Source organism: Engystomops pustulosus, chromosome 1, assembly GCF_040894005.1.
Source record: "Engystomops pustulosus chromosome 1, aEngPut4.maternal, whole genome shotgun sequence".
Lineage (NCBI taxonomy): Eukaryota > Metazoa > Chordata > Amphibia > Anura > Leptodactylidae > Engystomops > Engystomops pustulosus.
In genome coordinates this window covers 46,387,465-46,400,465 of record NC_092411.1, presented here as the reverse complement: position 1 = coordinate 46,400,465, position 13,001 = coordinate 46,387,465, and the positions used below count along the sequence as shown (strand labels likewise).

Here is a 13,001-nt window from a genome sequence, read left to right as displayed (position 1 = left end):
TGCACATTGTACATCATAATATGTATATAACATATATGGGATGTATATATGCTGCATCTGTGTATATGGTTTATGGTGTCTGCATATACTGTATGTGTGTACGTATGCTGTTGGTTTGTATATGTCACTGTATGTGTGTGTATATGCTCTATATGAGTGTGCATATTTGTATAAATGTGTATGAGTATACAAATATGTATAATTTTTAAGTTGGAAGGGGGCCCCATGCCGAAGCCGGCTATGGGGCCCTGCCACTCCTAGTTACGCCACTGAGCGCACACATACTGCATACAGATGTAACAATGGGAGACAGCAGCGAGTAAAAGCCACAATAACAGGGAAATTACACTCAACACTGTCATAGGAATACATGACAACTAGATGGAGCGAATACATGTGTCTTACTCCCCGCTTGTCTTTGTTGGCTGTTACTAGTTATACCACTAAACACTCTATATAATCATGTATACATTGACTTCTTTATGGCAAGTTGTAATACCTACAAATACATAGGATAATCTATTCTGTGATGTAAATGATGTGCAATACTGATGTGCACTATAAGGCTTCCCTTGCCTGTCCAGGGCTTCCATCTTTCTCCTCCTCTGAGAAAAGCATAAAGCACCATAGTGGTAGGACCCTACAAACTACACCGCCACAGTGACGCTAGGCATGGAAATAATACAGTAGGTCCCCTACTTAAGGACACCTGACTTACAGACGACTCCTAGTTACAGACTGACCTCTCTGCCCAATGTGACCTCTAATGAAGCTCTAATGAATGATCAGCTGTAAGGTGCCTGTAATGAAGTTTTATGGATAATCCTTGGCCCATTACAGCAAAAAATTGTGACTAGGGCAAAAAAAAATTGTCTGGAGTAACAATTATAAAATATACCAGTTCCCACTTACATACAAATTCAACTTAAGTACAAACCCAAGGAACCTATTTTGTATTTAACTGCCTGTGCATATGTGTTGACCACAAAGTTGTGAAATCTTTAAAGATTTCACAACTTTTTATGATAGATTTATTTCCCCATTGTAAGATATTGGTACAGATTCCTTCTAAGCAATTGATTTGGTAGACTGAACAAATTTTGACCATAAAATGGTAGATGGATCAGGTGAGAGAGAACAAATTTGCTCCAAAGTAAGAAATGGATTGCTGGTGACTTTAGTAGAAAGGTGAAGAGAAAGTAAGCCGTGTCTGGTGGAATGTTATACAGCAGGAGGAGCTCAGCAGATTGATGGTCCAGTGGGTGGTCTGATGCAATGATTGACAATCCTCTCTGTATGAGTATGTATACACAGGTAGGTGACATGAGTAAGTACTGTGAGTACTGATATAGATGTCACTAGATAATATTTAATATAATAGATTGACACTTGCTAATTTTCTAATCAGCTAATTTACATCACAGATAAGACAGATAGAAAGTAAAGCGCTGCAGAATTTAATGGCGCTATACAACTAAAGATTACAGGCGGTCCCCTACTTAAGAACACCTGACTTACAAACGGACCTCTGGATTTTGGTAATTTACTTTAACCCTAGGCTACAATAATCAGCTATAACAGTTATCAAAGGTGTCTGTAATGAAGCTTTATTGCTTATCCTGGTTCTTATGACAACCCAACATTTTTAAAATCCAATTATCACAGAGACCAAAAATTTTCTGGAGCTACAATTATAAAATATACAGTTCCGACTTACATACAAATTCAACTTAAAAACAAACCTATAGAACCTATCTTGTATGTAACCCGGGGACTGCCTGTATTGTTATTAGTAAAGTAACACCTCTATAACAAGCACTATCATTACATTCCCTATTACCAGCACAGACATAATGTGACGTCACAGCGTATCTACTCCTCCTGCTACACAGAATCCGCCTTGAGTAGCCGTCTCAGGTCTATGAGTTATCTGTAAAGCGTTTGACTAAAGGTTTTTACTAGAGGACAGTAGAAGCTTGGGCAAGATGACACGTTAGTCTATAGAAAATAGAAGAAAAAATATCTACAATCTGAAAATAAAAATCGATAAAACGATATTTATGAATAAGTTTTGTGATTCATAAAATTTGTGAAAATTTCCCTTTAAATCAATCTGCTAACCTTTTTACCCGCTCGAAAACTTACTGCCCAAATGTAAAGTAACCGATCCTAACTTCCTATTTTTAAAAATATTTTTAATTGTTTTTCTTCTTAATAAAACAGAAAAATACAAAATTACATACAATATTCAATTTCACATAATACAATTTGTGGACCTACCAATTGTACTATGTGAAATGGAATATTGTATGTAATTTTGTATTTTAAAGAAAAAAAAGGTGGTTAGGATCGGTTACTTTACTTAATTACCTTGAATCTGTAGTACAACAAAGCTAGTTTTGGACTGTGTCTAGTACTGCCGCTCAGCCCCATTCACATGTGTTATCTGATTTTGAAGCTCAGCCCAATTCACTGGTGCTGAAGAGTGGCCCTAGAAATGATGGGATGTTATCACTTAATCACATTTTAACATTAGTTATTTTGTATTACGAAACTGCAATTCGATCATATTCCTTTTTACAGAAAGATGAATACATTTAATGATAGGTTGACAATACAGGCGGTCTCCAACTTAAGGACACCCGACTTACAGATGACCCCTAGTTACAGACCCCCCTGCCCATCGAGATCTCTGGGTAAGGTCTATGGATGCTTTACTTTAGTCTCCGGCTGCAATGATTAGCTGTAAAGTGTCTGTAATGAAGTTTTAATGATAATCCTTGGTCCCGGGCCTGCACAAAATTACTACTACTTTAGCCCTAGCATACAATAAATAGCTGTAACAGTTATGAAAGGTGTCTGTAATGAAGCTTTATTGTTAATCCTGGTTCTTATGACAACCCAACATTTTTAAAATCCACTTACAATGATAAAATATACAGTTCCAACTTACATAGAAATTCAACTTAAGTAGAAACCTAAAAAACCTATCTTGTACGTAACCCTGTACTGTACTGCCTGTATTGTTGATGGGTTGTGACCCTAGACAATAGGGGACCAGTTAATTTTTGGGAGGACCTTTGTGACAAAACCCCCCAAAATATGAATTTGTTACTTGTTGGATTCACCTGCCATTAGCTTAGCCCTACCAATACTAAAAGCCTGTGACTTCATGTTGGGGGAACGGTCAGCTATTATTCTAATGTTATACAGAACGTGGCAGCCTTGGACTATAAAGTGATGGGAGGAAAGCTAATTTATAGAAACTTGCCTCAAGCTAAGTAAATGTATGCATGCGCTGCCCGAGCAACTTGTTCTTAATATGTCATCGAGATCTTTGGGTGATGTGCAGCATATTTCTATAGACCACCACGGAAAATTGAATTTAGTATTTCTTCATTTCATTAGGCAAATATGGTCTCCATCAAAGTGGGGTATAGGAGCGCTTGAAGCAGTTCTGCTCCCCAATTAGCATAGATGTAGTGACCCGCTTGGCACCACACCTCATTGGGATTTATGCTGTCAAATAGAATCAGGTTGAGATGGTAGAATTTTTTATGGTGCTATTTTTATACTACAGTAAATTTTATGTTTAATCTCCAACCATAATATTATATTTGTTATATTTGCATTTCATATCAAGTGGGCATTTTTTATCACCAAGTTTTTTTTATAGGTCCTTAATTTTATTTCTATCAGTTTTAGAATACATCTTTACAGTAGTTAGAGTGCAGCTTTTTATGTTACAGATGTTCTAATCTCCTCTAATAGACACATGGGGTCATTTATCTTTAGTCAGGACATTTGTGTGTGTCTTTTCTTGTTTTTTTCTGAGTTTTGGACTTGTTTGATTTATTTTAGAGATTGATACATCAGGCAACTGAGTCTGTGGGGTTTTTGTGACTTTATTCAAAAGTCACACAAAAGTCTCAAACTCTTCTGCAAGTTTTTCCTATGTATGGTTAGGACTGGAGTTTATTTGCAACTTTTTAAGTGCCAAAACGGCAACTTTTTCATATGATGACATCTGGATTTTAAGGATGTATCAGGCACAACGCTGAAAAATTCTTGCGTGGCTAACTTCGCTAGGTGAGTGGAAAAATTGCAAATTATGATGGATATATGAAATACCGTATACTCGTGTACCGCGCTGAATATCGGGGAGCCGCGCTGAACATCGAGGCTGCCGGAGGGTGAGTATATAATTTTATTTTTTCAATTATAAGTGCTGGCTGGCTGTATACTACAGGGGGCTGGGTGGGCTAGATGTATACCACAAGGGGCAGGATGGGCTGGCTGTATACTACAGGGGGCAGGCTGGGCTGGCGGTATACTACGGGGGGTAGGCTGGGCTGGCTGTATACAACAGGGGGCAGGCTGGGTGTATACCACAGGCTGGGCTGGGCTGGCTGTATACTACTGGGGGCAGGCTGGGCTGGTCGTATACTACTGCGGGAGGCTGGGCTGGCTGTATACTAGAGGGGGCTGGCTGGCTGTATACAACATGGGGCAGGCTGGCTGTATACAACATGGGGCAGGCTGGCTGTATACTACATGGGGCAGGCTGGCTGTATACTACAGGGGGCAGGCTGGCTGTATACTACTGGAGCTGTCTGGCTATATACTACTGGGAGCTGTCTGGCTATATACTACCGGGGGCTGGCTGGCTATATTTCGGGAGGCTGTGACCAATGCATTTCCCATCCTCGGCTTATACTTGGGTCAATAGGCTTTCCGAGTTTTTGGTGGTAAAATTAGGGGGATTTATACTATTTTACGGCAAATATTATATATGGTATATGATATTTGCCGTTAAACTTCTCAACCATGTGAGGCAAAAAGAGAGAAAATTGTAAGATAAATGACTCCCATAGAGTTACAGATTTTGGAAATCTAATGGCACCACTAGATAAGTTTACAGGATCTGGTTTTGTTAGTTAGCTTAACGGGGACAGTTTATCAAGCCCTACAAGCCTACAAGTCTTGACAACAAAAATTTGCAAAATGATGACTTACTTGTGTAAATATTTTGCCACTTTTTAAAAACCTATTCCACTTCCACTCTGGAAGAGTATTTGTTAAAGTCTTCTCACAGTCAGCCCTGAAAAAGATTATTTTATAGTCAAAATGTTACACAATTTATATTTATTTGTTGCTGCAATAAAAATCTACTTCTTTAGCATCCACATTGGGGTGCCTAGATTAGTTTGGCAATACTACACTGGGTACGATCCCTTCCAGGGCACCCTTTATTAAAACGGTCCCATTGTATTTCAGTGTAAGTTAGAAGATATAGACTATGGCTTAGCCTAAAAACAGTAACCCCCCCCCCAAAACACTCTAAATATTGGGTATAAGCTCTAATAATACAAAGATTCCTCTTCTGACTTGTCTGTTTTGGTTAATTCTTATATTTCCCATATTTCTGTTCCAACTGGATGTTGTGCTGTCCATTTGTACCTTCTTAATTGATGAGTAGACAGTAGAGTGGGTGTTTCCAGTTGCAGATGAGTCCTTGTCCAATACAGTCGGTCCCCTACTTAAGAATACCCGACTTACAGACGACCCCTAGCTACAAACGGATCTCTGGATATTGTTAAATCACTGTACTTTATCCTACAATAAACAGCTGTAATAGTTATGAAATGTGTCTGCAGTTAAGATTTATTATTAATTCTGGTTCTTATGACAAACCAACATTTTTTTAATCCAATTGTCACGGAGACCAAAAAAATTCTGTCTGGTGTTACAATGATAAAATATACAGTTCCGACTTACATACAAATTCAACTTAAGAATAAACCTACAGAATCTATCCTGTACGTAACCCGGGGACTGCCTGTATGTCCAATTCCTGCTGATAGTACTAGATTATATAGGACACACCCTGTATTGAAGCACCAATTTGACTTGCTACTTTTCCATACGGAATAACAAAGGCACTTAATTAAATTGAGAAATATTGATCCCAAATTGTTGTTTAATGGGGACTGCAATTATTTCATAAATGGTCTTTAAGTTTCTCAGTTTTTTTGGTATTCGTAGCATCTGCCAAGCTTTTATTTTCCATCATCGAGATGAACTGTATGATCTTATGCTTATACGAGGAACTCAATCATCTGATCTACAAATTTACTTTAGGCTCCATTAGTGTAAAATGATCCCCAATACTTGTTCTTCCAGTAGAAGTATCATTCCATTTATATAGGATTCACATTGACACCAACAAGCAGATGCATCCATGCATCGCAGATTCATAGGATTTTAGGAATGAATGAACAATCGTTGATGAGCAGTGTTTTTATTGTTTCACGCACAGCTCATTTATATGGACAATATTATTATTATAAACCCATAAATGATATGTAAATTATTATCACTTTGGCTAAAATGACCTTGAGGCTCGGCTCCTGTGAGAACGACAGCAATGTACAGCAGCTGTAAACTGCAAGAGATTTGTGGTTGAGAAATTCAGAAAACTTTCTCCAGTTTTTCTGTTTATGTGGATAACTTAAGATTCTTGGATTCATTACCTATGTGAGGATTGGTGTGGGGAGAAGAGGACACTGGGGGTCAGTGCTGGACGGGAGTAATGAGGTTATTTTTTTTCAAGGGGGCTCTATGCTGGATGTTACATTAACGGGGGCACTCTGCTGGACACTTTATTAATGGGGGGTGGCTCACTGCTGGACATTTTATTAAATGGAGGGGCTGCTGTGTGAGGAGCATTCATGAGGGGAAACTACTGGTTATTTTATCGATGAGGGGAGACTGCTGGACATCTTATTGATGAGGGGAGACTACTGGACATCTTATTGATGAGGGGAGACTACTGGACATTTTATTGATGAGGGGAGACTACTGGCCATTGTATGGATGAGGGGATACTACTGGATATTTTATTGATAAGGGAACACTACTGGACATTTTATTAGAGACTAGTGGCTGCATTTTCCACCCTAGGCTTATACTCGAGTCAATACGTTTTCCCATTTTTTTTGTGGTAAAATGAGGTACTTCGGCTTATACTTGAGTATATACGGTATCACTATTTTTATTATTAGAGTAATCTAATAATAGATAATCAGCATCGGAATTCTACAACGTCATTTAGACTAGATCCATATGCCTCCTCTAAACTCTTCAAAAGAGTCATAATAAGAGTGGCTCCCATTGTACTACTTAACATACTACAATACATGGCCAGGTTTTTCAGTGTAGACTGCATTGGGGCAGAATTAGCAAACTCTGCCACAAAACTGTCTAAAATGCCACAGTTCTTATGAAGTTTAGAGTATTTTTAGACACTTCTCAGACTATTGCAATAAGAGGTGGCTTAGGGAAAGGTGATAGTTTTACTGGAATAAGCAAGTGCAGCAAAAATTATGCAAATACCACAAATTTTTGGTGCTGTTTTCTGGTGTAAAATAGACCAACAAAAAGATGTCGCAAAGAAGAATTAGGCAGTATGAAACTATGCCAGTTTTGGTTCAACATAAGATTGTCTTGTCTAATCCTGCACTGCTTTACAATACTTTTAATAAATCTCCCCCAGTTGTGTACAATTTTTTCCCAAAACAGGGCTGCCAACCTAATTGAGTCTAAACAAATTATTTCTTTTGCAGGATTAAATACCACAATAATAAGTTTAAAAACAAATGTGGCTATAAAGAACACAAATACTTGTGAAGTGAACGTGGGACAACAGAAATTCCCTTTACTAGGAGACCTACAATTGTTCCGAGAGATAGAATAGGTAAGGTGTAAGTATAACATGGCACTTCTGCTCTTCAGATACATTTGCTAATCATGTGCGCACCTGTACCTTTGTTTTGGCTTTTAGCTCCTGTCTTTTTTATTTTCCTGCTGCTCAGTTAAGGTCTTAAGTGAATTTTCCGACTTAATGACCATAGGTTGCAATCCCCCCCCAAAAGTTGCAATCAGCTTTTGTTTGCCTGCTAAGAACTGATATAGATTTGTGACTTTTTTACAAAAAGTCAAAACTTTAACATCTGGATTAAGGGATAACTCAGGGAACACTGCAGAAATCTAGACCGTGGCGAACTTTGAAGGGAGGTTGTCTAAGGTGAAACAAAGGCCCAAAAGTGCACATGTTCCACAGGTATAAGTGCCCATGGTCTCTGGCAATCTTCCATTCACAGAATACAGTCTGCTATGAGGGACACAGATGTTATGCTGATGAAACCAGCAGGGGTGCTTTCACAAAGTACCAAAATAGAGCTCTATCTAAGGGGTTGTCCTACACATCCCCAATCCACATGATAGGGTTTAAGTTACAAATTGCTGGGGGGCCAACTGCTGGGATCTTCATCAATTATGGGAGCGCGGAAACAGAAGCCCCTCCCTCAATGGTGAACCACTGCCTATGCATGACCAATGCTCCGGTTACACTTCAGTACTTGATTACATATCTATGTTACCAGCAGAGCTGTGCTCTATACTGTATGTTTATGTAAAGTAGGAAAGTTTACAATTCTATATTATTTTGTAAAAATTTTTTTTTTACTCAGGCTACTTGCACATGAACTTGTGGAATATCGGGTGGCTGTTTGTGGCAGGTGCATCCTAGTATAAGGCTTTCCTAGCCACAAATACAGGAAGGATTAGACCTGCTCTATAATAATAATTTGAGACCCTGCAGATGGTTCATGCACAGCGTTGTGGGAACTATGTCCGGGTGTATGAGCCCCTTGAAAAACATGCACTCATGTGTCAAAGCTGTTGAGAAATGGCTAGCAAGTAGTGATCACTGGACCCATTAAAATTTGAGTGCGGGTGAGTTTGAGCTGAATGTGACCCCGCGTCTGAACTTCGACTGAAGGGGGAACAAAAACCCACAAAGTTTTTTATGAATCCAAACTTGGTGGCTCGGGTCTGCTCATCACTACCAGCTAGCAAAGTGTATGTACATGTAGCGTAAGAGATATTGAAGCCCAGTACAGAAAGTAAAAGATGATTCTCCATGGGCTGCAGGCTGTGTAATAGTAATGAGCCCCAAAGGCCCAGCAAACGATGATTGTATGTAGAGAGGACTTTGGGGAGAATCTTTCATCATTAGGGTTTATTTTTATGGAATTAATAGGATTGGGCTGACACCTTAAAAGTACAATGCTATCTAAGTCGTAGGAAGCTGTAAAGCGAGCCCAGACAGCAGCCAATGGCACGTAATAGACATACAAGGAGACCTTGATATAACAGTGAGGATGTGGATCATGTTATGTTTGATGTTGTTATCAGGGGTGAACCTAAACTCCCTGCTGCCTGAGGCAAGTTATAGAACAGTAGTAATATATCAATATAGTTTGTATGTGGATAACCATGCAGTGTTGCCTGAGACAAGTGGCTCAACTTGCCTCAGGGTTGGTGCAGCCGTAGTTGTCATACATGAGAAATAAAAAATGGAAAAATAAAAATTTTATAAAATGTATTAAATCTTTTACAAATAGAAAAATAGGGTTGGGGGGAGTATCAAAATTGGGCATTACATAGACATTAGCGACCCTCCCACCCAGTGTATGACAAGCCAGATATACTAAGACCCCTTAGATGAATTCTATGTCTTGGTTTCCCAGAGGCATATCAGGCCTTCTTGGTGTGAGGGTGGTGCAGGAATTGCAACTTTTTCATGCCTTGTACAATAGAAAACTGCAATAAAAGGCTTGATAAATGCCTCCAATAAAGAAAACTAAAATTAAAAAGGCTCTATGAAAACTTTTTAATCTTTGAAGGGTTGATGGACATCTAAGCATCAAAGTTCCTTGGTCATGAAGTAGTTAAAGTATGTGACAAGTTTGAATATTATACATAACATACTGCATATACTCGAGTGTAAGCCAAGTTTTTCAGCACAAAACTCGGCTTTTACTCGAGTCAAGAAAAACAAACAAACCATGTACTCACCTTCCGACACCCCCAGCAGGTCTTCTTCAATCGATCGATGCTCCGAGATCTTCTCCGTGTCCCCGCGCAGCCCATTGCAGGGATAGTGACGTCAGCTGTTTGCTGACGTTCTACTATGTGCGCCGGGATCGGCACACAGTATGATGTCATCGAGCGGCTGATGTCACGATCCCTGAGACTGAAGATCTACCAAGGGAATTGCATAAGTGGGTGGTTTGGGGACATGTGGACATGTGACAACAGGATATTTGGGACATCCATTTTTTGTAGCTGAGCTTCATTATGATGCTAGAAGTTCCTAGTAAAATTATGTCTGTATGTGATTCCAAAAAATTCCACTGAACACTGCAATTTATGAAACATTATGTAATGGAAATCCTGCCCTACGGGGCTCGCATTGTCAGTAATTCCCTTATACCTATTACCGGAATTGTTCTCTTTGGATTCTGTGAATAGGAAGGACGGCCATATGGGATTTCAATTTCATACCACTGAGATTCCCTACCCCTAGTCACATAGGCTTCCAGCAGCCCATGTTTTTCACTTGTAGTGCCAGTAGGAGCAGCCTTGGGAATTTTCCTGTCCCGCAGAGTATGCACACATTCCCTTTCATCTGGCTCTGCTCTATGGCAATGATATTATTGCTAGAATATATTTTAAATGAAAACGGTATAATAATAAGATGATCAAGAATTTAACACATAATGAGCTATAAACCTATAAATACACAAATTCAACAAAAGTTTTTTACAGTGTAAAAAAAAATCTCAATTACTTCACTCACTTTTCTATGTGCTGTATTGCAGGAATTTGATAAATGAATGAGCTTGGGAATATCTGGACCCTAATCCAAGGTATCTATCTATCTATCTATCTATCTATCTATCTATCTATCTATCTAAATGATGGAAAGTTCAGAGCAGCACAGCAACTTGGTTGGATGCAAAGTCCCTAAGCGCTCTGGTTAGAGCGCCCTCAATACAGATTTCCACAAACAGGCAGCACTCCGAGGTAGTGTTCTTTATTCCATGTGCAAGATTTGTGATTGTAGATACATCAGACGTAAATGCTACAGCCTTCCTACAGCACATGCAGCTGTAATACAGAAGCTTCTATGACATTGGGAATTTATCTCGCTGACTGCGGTCATCAGCTATTTCATTATTTTGTTGGAAGTTGAGATATAAATGTGATACTGCATGTGAAAATACAGTAATGGTCAATCTCGTATGCTATTGTCATTGGCAATACTAATTGACAAATAGGGGCAGATTTATCAAGCAGTCTGAAAGTCAGAATATTTCCAGTTGCCCATGGCAACCAATCACAGCTCCCCTTTAAAATATTCATGAGCACTGGTGAAATGAAAGCTGAGCTGTGATTGGTTGCCATGGGCAACTGGAAATATTCTGACTTTCAGACTGCTTGATAAATCTGCCCCATAATGTGCAATTTGCAATAAAAAAAATCTGTTCCAATGTTGCTAGAGCTAGGCAGTAGGCAACCGAGGGAACTCCCAACCCCCATAACATCATGTAATCTCGGGTAAACTGCCATTACTCTAGATGAAAATAGGAAAATTCAATTATATTTTTCAGAGAATGTTAGAGCAAGTTTATAGCTATAAATACAAAACATAAAGACTTCTGGATCCTGCAGTTTGATTTACCTTTTACTAAGAAACGGAGGTAAGGGCCAGGCTCCAGGCTACATAACAGAAACAGAGGTAATGACTAGGCAGCAGGATACTGACAGGACCCCATAACAGAAACAGCGGTAAGGACTAGGCAGCAGGTTACTGACAGGACCCCATAATAGAAACAGAGGTAAGGGCTAGGCAGCAGGTTACTGACAGGACCCCATAACAGAAACAGAGGTAAGAACTAGGCAGCAGGTTACTGACAGGACCCCATAACAGAAACAGAGGTAAGGACTGGGCAGCAGGTTACGGACAGGACCCCATAACAGACAGAGGTAAGGACTAGGCAGCAGGATACTGACAGGACCCCACAACAGAAACAGAGGTAAGGACTAGGCAGCAGGTTACTGACAGGACCCCATAACAGACATAGAGGTAAGGGCTAAGCAGCAGGATACTGACAGGACCCCGTAACAGACATAGAGGTGAGAACTAGGCAGCAGGTGACTGACAGGACCCCATAACAGACATGGAGGCAAGGGCTAGGCAGCAGGTTACTGACAGGACCCCATAACAGAAACAGATGTAAGGACTAGGCAGCAGGATACTGACAGGACCCCATAACAGAAACAGAGGTAAGAACTAGGTAGCAGGTTACTGACAGGACCCCATAACAGAAACAGAGGTAAGGACTAGGCAGCAGGTTACTGACAGGACCCTATAACAGACACAGAGATAAGGACTAGGCAGCAGGATACTGACAGGACCCCACAACAGAAACAGAGGTAAGGGCTAGGCAGCAGGTTACTGACAGGACACCATATCAGAAACAGAGGTAAGGGTTAGGCAGCAGGTTACTGACAGGACCCCATAACAGAAACAGAGGTAAGAACTAGGCAGCAGATAACTTACAGGACCCCATAACAGAAACAGAGCTAAGGGATAGGCAGCAGGATACTGACAGGACCCCATAACAGAAACAGAGGTAAGGAATAGGCAGCAGGACACTGACAGGACCCCATAACAGAAACTGAGGTAAGAACTAGGCAGCAGGTTACTGATAGGACCCTATAACAGAAATGGGGTGTAAAAACTAGGCAGCAGGTTACTGATAGGACCCCATAACAGAAACAGAGGTAAAGACTAGGCAGCAGGTTACTGATAGGACCCCATGACAGACATAGAGGTAAGGGCTAGGCAGCAGATTACTGACAGGACCCCATAACAGAAACAGAAGTAAGAACTAGGCAGCAGGTTACTGACAGGACCACACAACAGAAGCAGAGGTAAGGACTAGGCAGCGGGTTACTGACAGGACCCCATAACAGACATAGAGGTAAGAACTGGGCAGCAGGTTACTGACAGGACCCCATAACAGAAACAGAGGTAAGGACTAGGCAGCAGGTTACTGACAGGACCCCATAACAGACATAGAGGTAAG

General features: G+C 40.1%; 1 long non-coding RNA gene across 3 annotated transcripts in view; it reads left to right on the top strand.

Moving 5' to 3' along the window:
- Nucleotides 1-13,001, top strand: part of LOC140120583 (uncharacterized) — a 45,836-nt gene that overhangs the window by 10,615 nt on the left and 22,220 nt on the right. For 2 of the 3 annotated variants that reach the window (XR_011853895.1, XR_011853888.1), the window contains exons 5-6: nt 7,626-7,756; nt 10,728-10,775. This is a non-coding gene — a long non-coding RNA (uncharacterized lncRNA). Of the gene's footprint in view, nt 1-7,625; nt 7,757-8,531; nt 8,580-10,727; nt 10,776-13,001 lie in introns of all 3 variants that reach the window. The other variant, XR_011853892.1, reaches the window with a different exon arrangement.